The sequence below is a fragment of the Dendrobates tinctorius genome, unplaced genomic scaffold (assembly GCF_039654945.1).
Source record: "Dendrobates tinctorius isolate UK_male_01 unplaced genomic scaffold, ASM3965494v1 ptg000060l, whole genome shotgun sequence".
Lineage (NCBI taxonomy): Eukaryota > Metazoa > Chordata > Amphibia > Anura > Dendrobatidae > Dendrobates > Dendrobates tinctorius.
The window spans coordinates 32,621,567-32,638,578 of record NW_027361728.1 but is presented as its reverse complement, the minus strand read 5'-3'; the positions used below and the strand labels follow the sequence as shown (position 1 = coordinate 32,638,578).

Sequence of the window (17,012 nt, the reverse complement as noted above, 5' to 3'; positions counted from 1 at the left end):
TGTTAATCACCCGATGAACTTGCAGAATGCCATTTCACTGGATGAAATTATTTTCTATGAAATTAGGGTTGAAATCATGGTTCTCAGTAGAACACACAAGTTGTGCTGCCGAGAACACAATGTTCTATGGGCACATTCTGTACATATGGGAAGTATGATCAGAAGGTCTAAATGACCGCCAATTGTCAAAAATGTAGCCAACTGTGGCCATCATATGCTAGTGTAGAAGACTAACCCTTTATTCAGACCAGATTTGTAACAGAAACTTATTTCCCCATATATTATAAATATTAGACACGTTCTTCTAGCAGATCATTCCCCATGCAGACCACTTTGTAATGCAAATTTGGGTGGTGGTCTCAAAGAGGTGTTAAGGGGGCTTTACACATAGCGATATCGCTAAAGCATCACCGATTTTGTGACGCAGCAGCGATATTGCTAGTGATATCGCTACATGTGATACTTACCTCCGACCGGCTCCCCCACTGGTTATCGCTGATCGCGCGAGATCGGCCTGGTCCATTTCTCATCGTCGGCTTCCTGCTGGTGCCGATGAGCGAGCCATGGATGCAGGCGGAAGACGGTCACCCTCGCCTCGTCTGAAATGTAAGAGCGACCGCCGAGCATTGCTGCGTCGCTAGTGAGATCTGCCTGTTTGGCAGCTCACTGGCGACCATTTAGCAATGCACCAGCGATCCTGACCGGGTTGTATTATGGTCGGGATCGCTGGTGCATCGCTAAATGTAAAGGGGCCTTAACTGTATCTATTCAGGGAAACAGCACAGTATATTGGAGCTCTGCAGTAATCCAAAAACAGTACAGCTGATAGGTCAAGAATATTAGGAATTATTTTTTAAGAAAATAGAAATAGAAGACTTCCGGCACAGGAATCCTTTTTCAGTAACATTTTTTTTCTTTATTTAAACACATTCAGCGATAAAAAAAAACCAACATCATGGGGACCCCCATAGGCCTGACGCTTTTCTGACCCAATGAAAAAGTCCCTCCTCAAAGGCAGGTTTTTAAAATAATCTTTACTTTCTGATATTTGTTATATTTTGAATTAATTTGTAGATTTGACACAGGATTTCACAATATAAACCCATTCAACAACGACTGTGGAATCTCATTTCTTGCCTGAAATACAAAGCTTTTCAAGAAGCGATTTTGGCATTGTTTTTCCTAAGCAAATACACCAGCTTCATCAGGTGTATAGGCTATATTTAATAAGGTATGCATTTGTATAGTAAAATTTGGTGACAGATCCACTTTAATGAAAATCTAGACACCCATTTTAGGTCCTGTTTTCACTGAAATCAATAGGAATTATCTACACCTATGAAGGTTAAAATGCAACTCTTCTTTAACCCCTTCATGACCAGGTGATTATTTTTATTTACTTTTAAAAGATGCATTTCATTTTATCTTGAGATGCGCTGGAAAACGGGTAAAATAATTGCAAGTGCATTGAAATTGCAAAAATGTGCAGTTCCCCTATTGTTTTTTTATGCTTTGCATTTACCATGTTGATCATAACGTAAAACTGACCTGGTAATTTGATTCTCCAGGTCAGTATGATTACACTGATATCAAACATGTATATTTTTTTATTTAAGTAGTGAAAAGAAATTTGTAAAAATAAAATGTTTTTGTCACCATTTCCGAGACCCATAACATTTTCATTTTTCGGGATCTGGGGCTATGTGATGGCCTATTTTTTTGCAATGCACAGCATCCAGGTTAACAGCCTATTATTTATGCCATTTTATGACATCAGCGGTTGTCTCATCGGTATTCTTGCACCTGTGTTGCCGCCGTCTTAACTATATATGGGTCCACTGCATCCTGATAGTGCATTTGCTTGGAGGCTTGTGCAGGTAAGCATCTCTGCCTTTTTTGCTGTATTTTTGAATTTTTGGAGGATTTTCAAGTCCTCTTTTTGTGCTATTCCTGTTTAGTGTTAGGACTCGTAAGCGTGGGGATCCGTGACAAGGGTTACGAGCTTGCGCATTTTGTCCAAAATATCCACTAATACTTCACATTTTGTATGTGTTTTTTGCACTTTATTTTTCAGGGTGCAGTTGGGCCAATTTGGTCTTGTAAACTGTCATGTCTGTTCACATGGGATACATTTTGATAGCGCTGGGCAGCCCGCCTAATCTAATAGAAGGGCGTAACTAATAGGCTGTTAACCTGGAAGCTGTGCATTGCCATAGTGTGAACAGCACCGCATACAAGTCTTCATTGTGCATTAATATACCAAGCAACCGCCCCCTCCATGGATTGGTAGAACGTGAGCGGTTGTCTCATCGGTATTCTTGCACCTGTGTTGCCGCCACCTTAACTATATGGGTCCACTGCATCCTGATAGCGCATTTGTTTGGAGGCCTGGGGCAGGTAAGCATCTCCGCCTTTTTTGCTGTATTTTTGACTTTTTAAAAGATAAAACACTACTTAGCTGCCTGTGAGCTGTGCACACAATGAAATATTCCTAATCACCTATTTATTTGGCACTTTAGACCTATAGCCATAAATGTCATTCTTCTTTCAATAGTACTAGTAGACTGTATGGTTTTCCTGTTTCTTAGGGATCCATTAGGAAGCGGATGGCAGCCAAAAGAAAGATGGCAGGTATTATGGCATATTAACTAAGAATTTATAGAAAAATGTCTTGATAGAATTTATCACTAGTTGAATACTACGACCTTGCAGTTTTTCATGTGGATACTGAAATTTTCACTTCATGTGATCAAAACTCTTTTTAATGGAAAATTCAATAAAATATGTTGTCTGTGCAAATTTCTGGTAAGGTACTTATCATGCAAGCATTGAAATAATGCATGCAGTGCTATTCTACCTGCAGTTCTCTATGAAGCACGAACAGCATAACTGATACAATACATCAGTCATTTTTTTCAGTTAATAGCATTGAGTATTTTAACACTGACATGTGTTTATTGGTCTTCTGTAATTTAGATTTGTGTTTCTCTTTATGTGATTTCTCTGTGTTCTGAGTAATTCTGAAATTTGCTATATTAAAACCCAAAGAAGATGGATACTAGATTCAGTGATGGGACATTGATCCTGGGGACTAGTTTGATTGCCATATGTGTGGTTAGAAAGGAATGCTTCAGCTAAGGGCAGGTGCAGATGACCTTGCATTCTCTCATCCAAGATTATCAGTTCGATTATGCATATCACAAAACTCTGATCAAACTCTGGTCAGAGTTTGATCAAAGTTTGATCCAATACTGTGATTTAATTTTCATGGGTGAGGAGAAGATGGCCAAAATAATTCTCCATCTTCTCCATTGTTTCCGTCTATTTAAATCAAACTGCACTCTGAGGTTTTCCATGAAGTCCTTGACTTGCATGGCTGAGTGCCATCTGAATATTGGATCAGTCTTGTGCATGCTGTAATTTTTTATCTGGAACGGCTCTGTCTGACGCGGCGATCCTGGCGATCTCCCGCCCGCCTCCACGCCTCGCTCGTCGGCGCCACAGGAAGCCCAGCAGGAAGTGACTGATGAGGAATGGTCCAGGGAGTTCTCGCATGATCAACGATGAGCAGCGGGGGAGCGGGTCGGAGGTAAGTATCACATGCAGCGATATCGCTAGCAATATCACTGCAACGACACAAAATCGGTGACTTTACAGCGATATTGCTAGCGATATCGCAGTGTGTAACGGGGGCTTTAGCCTTCCTCTGGATCAATAAGCTAGGTTAAAAGTTGAAATCAATAGAGTTATGTCTTCCTTCAACCTTAATAAACTATGAAACTATAAACTATGCCTTAAGTCCCCTTCACATGTTCCCTTAAAAAACATACGCATGAGGCAGTCCATTTTTACTATCTGTGTGGTTTTCTGTTGGTCGTCCATGGGTATACTGTATGTGTACCAACTATGTGCCGTCCTTATGTCCGTGGGACATCCATGTGCCGTTATTTTGGCACATACCAGATCGAATGCAGAATAGAGATTACAGATTTTTATGTGTTAAAGATCTGCCAAGATACAGATAGATAGATATCTGTTAGATATATCATTTGTGTCTTGCATGTACCGCTTACTGTACATTTATAACCCTAATAGAAAATAAATAAATTAAAAAAATGGGTTCCCTCCATTTTGGTACTCAGCAAATGTAAAGCAGACAGTTGAGAGCTGGTATCAGGCTGGAAAGGTCCATGGTTATTGGGCCCTCCTCAGCCCAAAAATATCAGCCTGCAGCCACCCCACAACTTGAGCATCACATGATATGCTTCAATTCTGGTGCTTTGCCTTGGATCTTCCCAATGCGCTGGTGTGTTGGCAGGATAATGGTGTGTGGGGTTGATGTCATCTGTGAATTGTCAAAATACAGCTGACATCAAGCCCTTAAGTTGGTAATGTAGAGATGCCCATCAGACACCCCCATAACTAACCCAGTACAGTCATGGCCAAAAGTTTTGAGAATGACACAAATATTATATTTTCACATTATCTGCTGGCCTCTGGTTTTTATGTGTGTTTGTCAGATGTTTTTATCACATACAGAAATATAATTGCAATCATATTATGAGTAGCAAAAGGTTATATTGACAGTTAGAATAAGTTAATGCAGCAAGTCAATATTTGCAGTGTTGACCCTTCTTCTTCAGGACCTCAGCAATTCTCCCTGGCATGCTCTCAATCAACTTCTGGATCAAATCCTGACTGATAGCAGTCTATTCTTGCAAAATCAATGCTTTTATTTTGTCTGAATTTGAAGGTTTTTGTTTGTCCACCCGTCTCTTGATGATTGACCACAAGTTCTCAATGGGATTAAGATCTGGGGAGTTTCCAGGCCATGGTCCCAAAATCTCTATGTTTTGTTCCCTGAGCCATTTAGTTATCACCTTTGCTTTATGGCAAGGTGCTCCATCATGTTGAAAAAGGCATTGTTGATCGCCAAACTGCTTTTGGACGGTTGGGAGAAGTTGCTCTTGGAGGACATTCTGGTACCATTCTTTATTCATGGCTGTGTTTTTAGACAAGACTGAGAGAGAGCCCATTCCCTTGGCTGAGAAGCAACCCCACACATGAATGGTTTCAGGATGCTTGACAGTTGGCATGAGACAAGACTGGTGGTAGCGCACACCTGGTCTTCTCCGAATAAGCCATTTTCCAGATGTCCCAAACAATCGAAAAGGCGAGTCATCAGAGAAAATGACTTTACCCCAGTCCTCAGCAGTCCACTCCCTGTACCTCTTGCAGAATATCAGTCTGTCCATGATGTTTTTCCTGGAGAGAAGTGGCTTCTTTGCTGCCCTCCTTGAAACCAGGCCTTGCTCCAAGAGTCTCCGCCTCACAGTGCGTGCAGATGCACTCACACCTGCCTGCTGCCATTCCTGAGCAAGCTCTGCACTGCTGGTGGCTGATCCCACAGCTGAAACACTTTTAAGAGACGGTCCTGGCGCTTGCTGGTCTTTTTGGGCGCCCTGGAGCCTTTTTGGCAACAAGGGAACCTCTCTCCTTGAAGTTCTTGATGATGCGATAGATTGTTGACTGAGGTGCAATCTTTCTAGCTGCTATACTCTTCCCTGTTAGGCCATTTTTGTGCAGTGCAATGATGACTGCACATGTTTCTTTAGAGATAACCATGGTTAACAGAAGAGAAACAATGATGCCAAGCACCAGCCTCCTTTTAAAGTGTCCAGTGGTGTCATTCTTACTTAATCATGACAGATTGATCTCCAGCCCTGTCCTCATCAACACCCACACCTGTGTTAATGGAGCAATCACTGAAACGATGTTAGCTGATCCTTTTAAGGCAGGGCTGCAATGATGTTGAAATGTGTTTTGGGGGATAAAGTTCATTTTCTAGGCAAATATTGACTTTGCAAGTAATTGCTGTTAAGCTGATCACTCTTTATAACATTCTGGAGTATATGCAAATTGCCATTAGAAAAAATGAAGCAGTAGACTTTGTAAAAATTAATATTTGTGTCATTCTCAAAACTTTTGGCCATGCCTGTAATTAAAAGGAAACACAAAAAAATTTACATAAACACTCCCTGTCACTTTACTTGGTTCGTCACTTTATTGAAAAAAAAAAAACAAAACAAAAAAAAACTCCCAGAGTTTGATCAGAGTATGATTATAGTGTGCTATGATTTTTTTTATCATCTTCTCCATTCTGTCAGTCCGTGTAAAATGGAATGCACTCAGTTGTCATCCAAGTGATGTCTGATTTTTTTTCCATGAACTTATTGAATGACATGACCGAGTCACATCCAGCTTATGTATCTTGCAGTTTTTTCATATTTTTTTGCAATTGATCAGACGTGCACGGATTCATAGAACAACACTGGTCCGAGCGCAAGCTATGTTTAGTCGGATCGCACGAAGAACGAAAATACAGTTGTCTGCATGAGCCGTTATAGAGACTTCCGTTACTGATTATACACCAGTCCGTGAAGCCCTTGTGTTCACAAACTCTTCTGATGGTATGTATTCCACAATGATAATATTGACCATTGTTCTTACTTCAGCTGACATGCCGTTAATATGGACAACACATTAAAATGTAGACTCTTCATGCAGGGGGATTAGTGGTCATGCAGCAAAATGTACATATGTTATATCAGCGGTCCTCAACCTGCTGCTCGGGAGCCATATGTGGCTCTCGGGCCCATGATATGTGGCTCGTGACTGGCTGCCAGCTTGGTGCATTAGCATCAGGTCTAGCAAACAACCATGAAGTGCAGTTTTCCAGGCTGTGAATTTTGTGAATGGCCCAGTACAGAAGAGTAGATCTGAATGTGCATATTCTGGCCATGGGGGTTTGGAAATAATTTAAGTATGGTAGGGTGGAGACTGGATGATGTGAAGTGTCAAGAGGAGATGCTTAAAGCTGGATGCAACAGTGTGGTGAAGGTGGTTGATGCAAGAATTCTGAGTGGGGATATTGTGGGATCCCCTGGCTCTTGTTACACTGCCTTTGAGTAATTTCAGTGAAAAAACTTTGTCTGTCGTTATACCAGTAATGGGGGCAATGTGTCGCTATTGTGAGGTGGGTGGGAGCTGGATGTGGCTTGTGACTCTCTCTTGGACCTAAATGTGGCTCGCGACCCTCTCTCAAAGCTTAATGTGGCTCTCAAGGCAGAAAGGTTGGGGATCACCCTGTTATATAATGCCAACTTGACGCTATTGTAACAGGCACTTGCTGTTGATGCTTTAACTATGTGTGTGCTTATCAAATCTATTATGCAGCTAACAAGCCTTGATTCTTGGGCTATAATTGCTTTTAGATGGCTATCTTAAATGAATTAGTGACATAATTTGATTAACCTCTTAAATAAATAAATGTAGCTTTTTCTTTGCAAATCTGCATGTGGTTAAGTGTTTGGATTGCCCTTGCGGCTGCTCTAGTCTATATAATTGTTACATATGTTTTTAATAGGATGTGTCAGATTGTCAAGGAATCTTGCGTACCTGTGACAGCTCCATGTTAAACAGTTTAGTGGAGGTGCCCATGCATCGTACACTCAGTCCGTCTCCCCTGTTTTCTATGTCTCATCTTGAACAGCTTTGAGATATGACCTTATAATGGACTTGCATCACTTTACATTGCAGGTAATCTGTCAGTGAATGCAGTCTGACCTTTTACTTGGCATGCCTTGTCAATCCCAAACCGGAGGTTTTAGGTATTTCTTGTAATCATTTTATGATTATGCAGTGACATTAGAGATTCTAGTAGTGGCACATCTCGATATTAAATAAAAGATGGCATAAAAAATGTCTCCCTTTTATTAGAGAGCCAATCTAAATTTGATATAATTAGCTCTGGGAGCCTAGAGAGGTTCCTGCAATTTCTCAAAGAAAGCCAGCGGTCCATTTGGCTAATGAGCATTGCAAGCTGTCTGAATGTTTAAGGGACAAGCTAATGAGAGGGAAATGTTCTGTTCTCCTTTCTGTATCCCATTGTATAGAGAGCACATTTTCAGACACCCTGAGATATCTCATACGTTTGAACATGGTATCGTGACCTTATGCCATGTCATAATTGATTAATTCAATCCTGGAAAGATTAAATTAGGTAAAATACCACTCCCATAAAATTATTACTGGAGGCTCCGAAATAGGTCCGCTGTCATGAAAGTGTAAATGCTTCAAGAGCACTTATACATTCGACTATACACATATACACACACACACATATATATATATATATATATATATATATACATGTGTGTCTCTCTTCATCATCCTTACAACATTTCCTTCACTGTGTGTTCTGTATTGCTTATTCTATTTATGGCATTTATTTGCTGACCAGAAAGAAAAGCATGACCCATTCTTAAAGGGGCTGTCCGGTCCAGAATGAAACATCTGTAGTCACGCTGTATGACTGCAGATTTATCAATCCCACCCAGCTCACGCACTATGCGCTGCGAGGTTTTGCCGGTTTCTGAGCCGGGAACGGCAGTGATGTATGAGTTATACAAACTCCCGGCCAGAGCCAACTAGCGTGCACAGCCACGCTCCATACACTTGTATAGAGTGAGGCCACTCCCCATCTAACGACGCAGTCATCCAGTGAGTGTGGTCAGCTAGTCTATTATGCTCAGAAACTGACAAATCCTCGTGGCACACAGTGCATGCACTGGAGGGGAATTTATGAATCTGCAGTCATACAGAGTGATTGCAGACTTATCATTTTGGACCGGACAACCCCTTTAAAGTTTTTCAAAAATAGGAGGGCATTTCATTTTATGTCAGTAGTTTTGAATGTGGAATAAATAGGGCTAAAAAACACCATATTCAGTGGGACCAATTGATGAAATTGTACCACATGTAGAGGTAGAGAAATACCACTATACACCTGCACCATAACATATATTCACTTCAATATACTAACTGTATATAAATATGTATGAATATATGCATATTTAAATATACTGCTCAAAAAAATAAAGGGAACACTTAAACAACACAATGTAACTCCAAGTCAGTCACACTTCATGGGATATTAATTTTAATTTACAATAATCATTTTTATGTTTTATTTTTCTCAAAGCATTACAGGTGTAATGAATAAAGATTTGCAACTGGATTTGTTTACTCAGTGATATCTAGGATGTGTTCCTTTTATTTTTTGAGCAGTATATACTGTATTTGTGTGTGTGCATATATGTTTATACAGCATATAAACTTTCTTTTATATGTGCACACACATGCAGTATAAATACACATAAGTATTAAATATTTAAATTTATACACTAAGGATACCGTTGCACTAAGCGATGCACCAGCGATCCCGACAATGATATGGATCGCTGGTGCATCGTGAAGTGGTCGCTAGTGAGTTGCCACACAGGCAGATGTCACCAGCGACATAGCAGCGGTCGGGGGTCGCTACTTACCTGTCAGACGAGGCGATCCTGACGTCCTCCTGCCCGCGTCCACACGTCGCTCGTCGGCGCCCCAGGAAGCCCAGCAGGAAGCGCCCGACGAGAAATGGTCCAGGACGTTCTCGCGCAATCAGCGACAGACAGCGGGGGAGCCGGTCGGAGGTGAGTATCACATGTAGCGATATCGCTAGTGATATCGCTGCTGCATCACAAAACCAGTGATGTTACAGCGATATTGCTAGCGATATCACTATGTGTAACGGGCCCTTAAAACTATCAACACCCACAAATTACCATAGAACAGCAGCTAATCACAGACGTACGTACATATGTATATATGTGTGTTTGTCTATCTGTTGGTGTTTTCTTCTGCTCACTATAAAGTGATTGGCTGCTGTTCTATGGTAATTTGTAGGTGTTGATAGTTTTAAAATTTTCCTTTATCTAGAGCTGATAGTGAAATAATGTTATAAAAGTATAAAGTCAGATGAATTTTTCTCTTTTAGATATAGAATATTCTTAAAAAAAAACATGCACCAAAATAGCAGATATAACAGAATTGCAGTGGCAGCATAAAGTAATTTCTTCACAAGGAACTAGGTGATATATAATTATCTTTGTCTTCAAAGATCTCCAATGGTGCAGTGTGTAATTCATAGGAGAATTTCATAGAGCGGCGGAGCAGAGCCGATCCTTATTATAAACAGCTCAGCAGCAGCTAGAATATATACATATACATGTATACACTATATATGTCCATTTTCATACTGTTTTTAGGAAGTGCTGTTATTTTATGAATAAAAATATATTTGTACCATAAAATTAACAGTTTCCTACCCACTTTCTAGGACTGCTTTTCCATGGTTAAACTAAGACTATTTCAGCTGTCATACTACAACTGTAAGGGTACCGTTACACTAAGCGATGCACCAGCGATCCCGACAACGATATGGATCGCTGGTGCATCGATAAGTGGTCGCTAATGAGTTGCCACACAGGCAGATCTCACCAGTGACATAGCAGCGGTCGGGGGTCACTACTTACCTGTCAGACGCGGCGATCCTGATGTCCTCCCTCCCGCGTCCACGCGTCGCTCGTCGTTGCCACAGGAAGCCCAGCAGGAAGCGCCCGACGAGAAATGATCCAGGACGTTCTCGCGCGATCAGCGATAACCAGCGGGGGAGCCGGTCGGAGGTAAGTATCAGACATAGCGATATCGCTGCTGCGTCACAAAACCAGTGACGTTTCAGCGATATTGCTAGCGATCTCGCTGTGTGTAACGGGGGCTTAATACTCTGATAAACCATTATTCTCTTAAAGGATTATTTACATATACATTTGTTAGCCCTTCTTGAGATATGATCACTCTTTTGTTTTCTATACAGCTCAGTGCCTAGGTGACCAGCTACCACTGGAAAAGAAGGCAAAACATACAAGGTGTTTACAAGTTCTTTTATATTGAGCTTGTAAACACTGCTCATAGGTGACGGGATTACAGGATCACGCTGTTATATTTTCATATCGGTCAATTCTAATGCAGTGCTTACAAGATAGATAGCAGTGGTGGTCGGTCTCCAAGGCAATAAGCTGTAAGCAGAAGTGTTGCAAGTCTCAAGAATGACAGAAAAATTTAATCAACCTTAACATTAAAAAGTGATTTTTTTTAACAAGCACTATCCAACAACACTCATCTATGAAGATGAGAATAAACCTTTATAAACCTACTATCAGTATAGGCATCTGCTTTGAACTACGTTTGCTTAAGTATTACTGTAAGAGATCAGGTATTGTGATGTCAATTACAAAAAACCCATACAGCATAAAAAGAAATAAACACATAATACCTCATAATAAAAATTAAAAGATTTTAGGGAAACTGAAAATGACCTTAATCAATGAAAGGGAAATCTGGGCACTCTGCTGTGAGGGCGGTATATATATCACCAGTCCAGGAGCATATATATAAATCTCCAACCCGTCACTGCCAGGATCCCCCAATAACACCAGAACGGTATGCTGCCACCAGTTCCTCATTAAATATAATCCTGGTCTATTAACAAGCTCATATCGGGTCAGAAACCAACCTCGGGTAGTGTATAAGTACTAGCTGAACTCAGGGATGTGGGAAATCGGGATTCGAGATAAAAGAGCAGCCCAAAGTTAATTGATATTTTAATTGCCGAAAGGCAGACGAGATCCTGCAAATATATACAGATATTACACATATTGCAGTCAGATGTCCAGATAAATGTAGGGTACAGGATAGGAATAGCAGTTCGATGTAGGTGTCAAGTTACCATTTCTTATAGCTTGTGGGCCTAAGGAAAATGCTTGAGTCCACAGATAATTCCTTGGTTCCTGGTCTGTCTCCACACATAACATGACGTGGTTTGCATGGCAGAGCAAAGACAAAACTAAAAGTGTGGCGCTAACTTTTATCCCTTCCATATTTGCCACTGACCCTCTGGGTTGGACTGAATTTTCCTCCCTTTACCTCTTCATTGAAATAATTCCTAATATCTAGGGTGGGTCATAATTTCCTAGCGGGAAGTCCAAACAATACAACTGACGTCTCAACCGGTCCGTTGAAGCTAGACCGATACAGCAAGTCCAAACTTCGATCGGCTACGAGGTTCTGCAGAGCCAGTCTCCATAGCTCAGTATCCAGAATAGCTAGAGCAATATGAGACACAGTGATGCATGCAGGGGGCTCCCAGGTTTCTGTTGGTATGTTGTACTGAACCCTGAGAATCACGGTACTTTCATAATTCATCTTTAGATGTCAGTCAAGCTCGGTCTAGAGTTTTCCTTTGAAGTTGGCAGACTTGCACAAAAGACAGCAGGGGGTCCTAGCTCTGCTTCTCCTTGCCTTCATTAACACGTGGTCTCTAATTCACTGGTCATTTGGCAAAAGCTCTGCTCTTTTGGGAACTGTGTACTTTTCTCAAGGGTGGGGGCCACCGTTCAGGGGTGGAGAGAGATCTCTGGATAATCTATGGGGCCTGAATTCATAAATCCAAAATGGAGTCTCCCTCGTCCCTCATAATCATCAAGGTCACAGTTTTTTCTATAAGAAAAGAAAGAATGCTGCGTTGAAGTTATCAAATCTTGAAATTCACTACAAAGTTTGTTCTTTATCAAGTTAATGTTCCATAAATTACATAATGTTCTTTTTGAGATATATACATTTTGAAGAGAGTTTTCCATTGTATTGTGGATGCTGTATGTGATCATTTTGTGTGGATTGTATACAGAAAAAAATAAAGAAGGGTTGGTTAACAAGGTGTTAGGGACGGCGGAACGCACTAAATATGAAATAATGTAAAGTGCGTTCGCCGCCCGGGGTCCACCGTGCAGAAGGTGTTAACACTGCTGCTAGCTAATGGCAGATGTACAATATGGCGGTATTACGCACACGGGTTGAACGTCACCCAGGTGCGCTGAGCGATCACTGTTTAGTCACAGAGACGCTAAAGTATAATAAACACAAAAGGCTGAGCCTGTTAGCGTCACAGGTCTCAGATAAGTGCACGGGCGGTATATGGTCACAGGAGCAGGGCCCTAGGCAGAGGGTCAGCGTCTGTCTAGACCTACCTTGCGTGCGGCATCGCTACTGCGAACGCCAAATAGAGCTGCAGACTGCAGCACGGCAACACACTGCCGCTGATCAACAGTGCCCGGTAGCAGGCGCACTGTCGGACGCTAGGACTGTGGAGATGAGCAATGTGGCCTGAAGCATGCCACTGGCTGGCGCAGACTTCTAAGTCCCAATACACACTCGTAATATCAGAGGGAGGGAATCTTAAAGAGTCATTCGCAGGTACAAGCATCCATCATCATTCACACAGTAGCAAGTAAAAACTATACTAGCACATGGCCGAGCGGCCATGCAGACCTTTTACAGTCGTGCAGGACCTTCCAGATCTCTGAGATGGACCAATGAGATCAGGAGAAGGACCTGAGCACGTGACTCCCGATCTCCAATGTGAGATCGTCTCATGAGCATGCTCAGTAGAGCGGCGGAGGGACTTAGCCTCTGGAGCGATTTGCTGCTGAGCAGCCTGCATTGCTATTGCTGACCCAAAGGTGGCAGCAACAGCCAGACCCATAGAGCAGGTCTGGGCAGAGCGTCTGCGACGCCGGGACTGCTGAGCAATATCCTCTGTGGTTGATAAATAATAGGAGACTGCAGAATGTGAGGCTCTGGATTTCTGCTGAGCTGCCGCAGGAACCCGATGCCTAACACAAGGATACACTGTGATATCAATTGTGTCTTTGCACAGCAGAAGATGGTACATAGCTCTCAATATTAAATTGCTCCTATAGCCTATTTATTTTTTGGTACTTGCCCATGATATTACAACTGGAACCATCCTAGCAAACCTGCTAGTTATATTCCTTTTTCTACTCAGCTAGAAATGTCCAACCGTTTTTTCCGTAGGAAATTTGATTTGCAGAGAAATTATTCAAATGTTATTTATTATGCTCTGAGATCTCTCGATGCTCCATAGCATAATAAAATTTTACATGTAAAAAATTAAAAAGTATCATTATACTCACCCTGTGCTCACCTTTCCAGTCCCCCTGATGCTCACTGCAACCTGTCTAGTCCTCGCCGCATCTTCTGATCCACATGTTTGAATCTTTGGTTAGCCCTGCAACGCTGGAGTCCTGGGTTCAAATCCCACCAAGGACAACATCTGCAAGGAGTTTGTATGTTCTCCCCGTATTTACGTGGGTTTCCTCCAGGTACTCCGGTTTTCTCCCACATTCCAAAGACATACTAATAGGGAATTTAGATTGTGAGCCCCATCGGGGTAAGCGATGATAATGTATGCAAACTGTAAAGCGCTTCAGAATATGTTAGCGCTATATAAAAATAAATATTATTATTATGATTATTGTTATTATTAAGTTCAGAACCTTAAAAGTCATGTTTTATTCCATCAAAGAAATCGAAAGCAAATGGGTTTAACCAGCGCTGCCATCAATGGCATTGTAGGTTATCCAATTTGCTTCTGGTTTCTTTGATTTCGCCTTATGGATCTGCAGCAGTCTAAGCCTTTTCAGTGGTTATGTGCACAAAACCCAACCAGATGGGCATGATTGTGCATTTCTATCCCATTTTTTACCCAGATAAGACCTTATTGCGCTTTTTGTCATTTGCAGTTTGCTTACTATGTACTATTGGAGCATAGTCCACTCACTATAAACTGTGAGTGGTATTATTGAAAAGTGAAGACACTTAGGAACTACAGCAACTCAGCCACAAAGTGGAAGACCACATACAGTTACAGAGCAAGGGTCGCAGATTGCTGAAGCACATAGTGCATTAAAGTTCGCAACACTATGCAGACTCATTAACTGCAGAGTTTCAAACCTCCTCTGGCATTATTATTCGTATACAAACTGTACACCGGCAGCTTTATGGCCTAGGTTTCCATAGCCAAGCAGCTGCATTCAAGCCTTGCCTCACCAAGGACAATGCCAAACATTAGATGGAGTCATGTTAACACATCACCGCTGAACCCTAAAGCAGTGGAAATGTGTTTCATAGAGTGACGATTCATGCTTTGCTATCTGGAAGTTTGGATTTGGTGAATGCCAGGGGAACTTTACTGATTGACTTACATTGTGCTAACTGTAAAGTTTGGTAGAGGAAAGATGCTATGGCACTGAGACCTTTTCTGTATCAGCGTAACTGCTTCAGTGCACAAATAAAGGTATATAAAAGTGTGGTTTGGTGAGTTTACTGTCGGAGAACTTGACTAGCAACACAGTCCTGACCTTAACCCCATTTAAAATTTTTGAGAAGAAGTAAAAGTAAAACCTTTCTCACAATTTCCTTTTCTACAAACATCATTATTTCACAAATGCTCTTCTGGATGAACGCCCAAAAATCTCCACAGACTCACTCTGTAACACCTTTCAAAAAGAGTGAAGACATTTGGAGCTACAGTGGGGCACCAACTCCATATTAATGTCTTTGATTTAGAATGAGATGCAATAAAAGATCCTGTATATGTGACGCTTTGTTGTCCTAATACTTTTGTCTATACAGTGTATATCCATACGCCAGTGGAAATAGCTTTACATGTCTACAAGAATAACTTCATATGTTTGATAGAGTATTCACAAAATTCTGAAAAAAAAAGAAAAGAGATCTGTCCAGAAAAAATGACTCTGAAGCATCTCAGATAATAAATCATTGTATCAAAATGAAATAGTTGGTATAAAATTAATTTTGTGAAAATCATGGATTGTCATATAAGCTTTTGACAGCTTGTAAGCTTGGAATAGTCATACAAAATAGCATATATTCAGCAATACTGGTGGTTTCTGTCAATGATGACACACTTGACTAGACTTTGTTGCCTATTTCCGTACTTTAAAAACCTGGTTGCCTTTAACTGTTCATCCAGAAAGACTTTAATTGTTTGGGACTGACTGTCATTTTCTTGCCTATGAAAATGATGACGTGCACATATATTTCCCAGAAAATTTATTGCATGGGCAATGGATCTTAATACGGGTCAAATGTTAGTATAGACTGAGTGGGACCACATATAACTAAACCAATGACCTTAGAAGATAAAAGAAATAGCCCTCTGTTCCAGATATTAAATTACAGACAAATTTACAGCTTTATTTAATAATTCATTTATTTCCAAGAGAATTACTTTATTATATTAAATATTTTAATAGATTCTTAAATTTCAGCTCCTTTACAAGCCTTCCCTGCTTTGATGTAGATAGATAATTCCTAGTCACAGGTACTTGTGCAAAATTATTACACCAGTAAAAATAAGATCCTGCTTTCTGTAGCGATTTCTCGGTCATAAGACAGTCTTTGTTGAACTTTCTCATTTCTTATTTTAGAATTACTTTAAATGAAAAGTAATGCAAGTGTGAAAAAAACATCACATATCATATGGAAAAGGACTACAGACTGTTTGAAAAATTACCGTACATAGAAATACACTGCTGTAAAAAAAAGGGAACACTTAAACAACAGAATATAACTCCAAGTAAATCAAACTTCTGTGAAATCAAACTGTCCACTTAGGAAGCAACACTGATTGACAGTCAATTTCACATGCTGTTGTGCAAATGGAATAGACAACAGATGGAAATTATTGGCAATTGTCAAGACACACTCAATAAAGGAGTAGTTCTGCAGGTGGGGACCACAGACCACATCTCAATACCAATGCTTTCTGGCTGAAGTTTTGGTCACGTTTGAATGTTGGTTGTGCTTTCACACTTGTGGTAGCATGAGACGGACTCTACAACCAACACACAAGTGGCTCAGGTAGTGCAGCTCATCCAGGATGGCACATCAATGCGAACTGTGGCAGGAAGGTTTGCTGTGTCTAGTGGCTGTAGGTGCTACCAGGAGACAGGCCAGAACACCAGGAGATGTGGAGGGGGCCAGAGCCCTGCAAAATGACCCCCAGCAGGCCACAAATGTGCATATGTCTGCACAAACGGTTAGAAGCCGACTCCATGAGAATGGTCTGAGGGCCCAATGTCCACAGATGGGGTTGTGCTCACAGCCCAATACCATGTGGCCCTCCAAAGAAATGCCACCACACACCATTACTGACCAACTGTCAAACCGGTCATGCTGAAGGA

At 41.1% G+C, this 17,012-nt stretch overlaps 1 protein-coding gene across 3 annotated transcripts in view; it reads left to right on the top strand.

The window, feature by feature from the left end:
• Positions 1–17,012, top strand: part of NLGN1 (neuroligin 1) — a 762,223-nt gene that overhangs the window by 111,056 nt on the left and 634,155 nt on the right. The gene's annotated exons all lie outside the window — the stretch shown is intronic.